Consider the following 2500-nt stretch of genomic DNA (forward strand, 5'->3'; position numbering starts at 1 on the left):
GAGAGGGAGAGAGAGAGAGAGAGAGAGAGAGAGAGAGAGAGAGAGAGAGAGAGAGAGAGAGAGAGAGAGAAAGGAGAGAGAGAGAGAGAGAGAGAGAGGAGAGAGAGAGAGAGAGAGAGAGAGAGAGAGGGAGAGAGAGAAGGACAGAAGAGAAGAGAGAGAGAGAGAGAGAGAGAGAGAATAATAACAATAATAATATAACAATAACATCAGAAATCATAGTGACATTCATTGTCATTATAGGAAGCGTTAATGTGATGCAACACAAGTCACATTGTTCTGATAAATAAATGAATAGATTAACGAAAGTCAGAAAATAAAAGATAGTTTAGCAGCAAGAAGAGAAAGAAAAAAAAGGAAGAGAGAGATGAAAAAGAAGACGTTAGATGGAATTCCAGAGGAAATCAGGTAACTTGATTAGCATAATGGATTCTGAACACCGGAAGTCTAGCTCTATTTCTTGTTCTCTGTCTCTTTCTCTCATTTCTTTTCCTCTACATTGTTCTATTCTTTCACTTCTCTCCCTTCTTTTCCACTCTCTATTTTTTTCTTTCTCTCTCGCTTCCTCATTCTCTCTTCTTCTCTTTCACCCTCTTCTTTATTCTTTTATATTTCCTTCCTCTCCTTTTCCTCTCTATTTTCATTTCTCTCTTTCTTTCTGGTTCTTTCTACTTTCTCTTAGGTTTTTCTCTTTCTTCCTCTCTCTCTTTCACCACTTATTCGTCTCTTTCTTTCTACGTCTTCCTTCCAACTCTTTCTATCTTTTTTTACCTCTTTCTTCCTTTTTTATAAGCCACAATCCTATACTTACTTTTCTCTCTGCGCTTATTATCGACTTTCTCCTGTTTCCTTATTTACATTTTCAATTTTGTCATTATCTCTCTCTCTCTCTGTGCCTACGTTTCTCGGCCTCTGTCTCGGCCTCTTCAGGCTCTGACTCCCGTCTCTCTCTCTCTCTCTCTCTCTCTCTCTCTCTCTCTCTATCTCTCCCCTTCTCTCTCTCTCTCTCTCTCTCTCCTCTCCACTCACTCTCTCTCTCTCTCTCTCTCTCTCTTTGTCTCTCTCTCTCTCTCTCTTTCTCTCTCTCTCCAAATTCATATGTACTTATATATATATATATACATATATATATAGATAGATAGATAAATAGATAGGTAGATAGATAGATAGATAGATAGATAGATAGATAGATAGATAGATAGATAGATAGATATAGATAGATAGATAGATAAATAGATAGACAGATAAATAGATAGGTAGATAGATAGATAGATAGATAGATAGATATAGATATACGTTACACACACACACAGATTGATAGACAGATATATATAACCCTTGATTACGATTCATAATAAAATGCTTACAGCTCCCTCTTTAGCACAAACAAATAAACAAACAAACAAAAAAAAAACACAAAACAACAAAAAAAACGAAAAATCAGACATTCTCCACCGGAATATAACACTAATTCACATCCACCTCCGGAGTCGGCCGCCATCTTCCTTCACATCTCCCCGACGCGTGACTGGCGACCATCAGCCGTCCCTCAGAGTCAGGCGGAGTGTGTGAAATTTGTTGAAAATCGTCACTCCCACGACTCCCTGTCCATACATTACGAGTCGCGGCGTGCACACATTACCATAGGACGTCGATATATTATCTAGACATCGCCCCTCTACACGAACGGGCCGTGGGAGGGGGCCGGCGAGGAAGGGAAATGCGCCGTGTGAGGAAAGGTTTACGAGGCACCGTGGAGGATGGGGACGAGGAGGAGGAGGAGAAAGAGGGGGAAGAGGAGGATGGGAAGGAGGAAGAGGAGGAGAAAGAGGGGGAAGAGGAGGATGGGGACGAGGAGGAGGAGGAGGAGAAAGAGGGGGAAGAGGAGGATGGGGACGAGGAGGAGGAGTAGAAAAGAGGGGGGGAACGAGGGAGGATGGGGACGAGGAGGAAGAGGAGGAGAAAGAGGGGGAAGAGGAGGATGGGCAGGAGGAGGAGGAGGACGGAGAAAAGAGGGGGGAAGAGGGAGGATGGGGAAGGAGGAGGAGGAGGAGGAGAAAGAGGGGGAAGAGGGAGGATGGGAAGGAGGAATAGAGGAGGAGAAAAGACAGGGGGAGAGGAGGGATGGGGCCGAGGAGGAGGAGAGACGGTGAAAGAGGGGGAAGAGGAAGATGGGGACGAGGAGGAGGAGGAGTAGAAAGAGGGGGAAGAGGAGGATGGAAAGGAGGAAGTGGAGGAGAAAGAGGGGGAAGAGGAGGATGGGGACGAGGAGGAGGAGGAGGGAAAGGAGGGGGAAGAGGATGATGGTGAAGGAGGAAGAGGAGGTGAAAGAGGGGCGAAGAGAGAAGATGGGGACGAGGAGGAGGAGGAGGAGAAGGGGGGAAGAAGGAAGATGGGGCGAGGAGGAGGAGGAGTAGAAAGAGGGGGAGAGGAGGCTGGGGACGAAGGAGGAGCTCGAGGAGCCTCCGAGGGGGAAGAGGAAGATGGGGACTAAGGAGGA

This window comes from Penaeus monodon, chromosome 35 (genome assembly GCF_015228065.2).
Source record: "Penaeus monodon isolate SGIC_2016 chromosome 35, NSTDA_Pmon_1, whole genome shotgun sequence".
NCBI lineage: Eukaryota > Metazoa > Arthropoda > Malacostraca > Decapoda > Penaeidae > Penaeus > Penaeus monodon.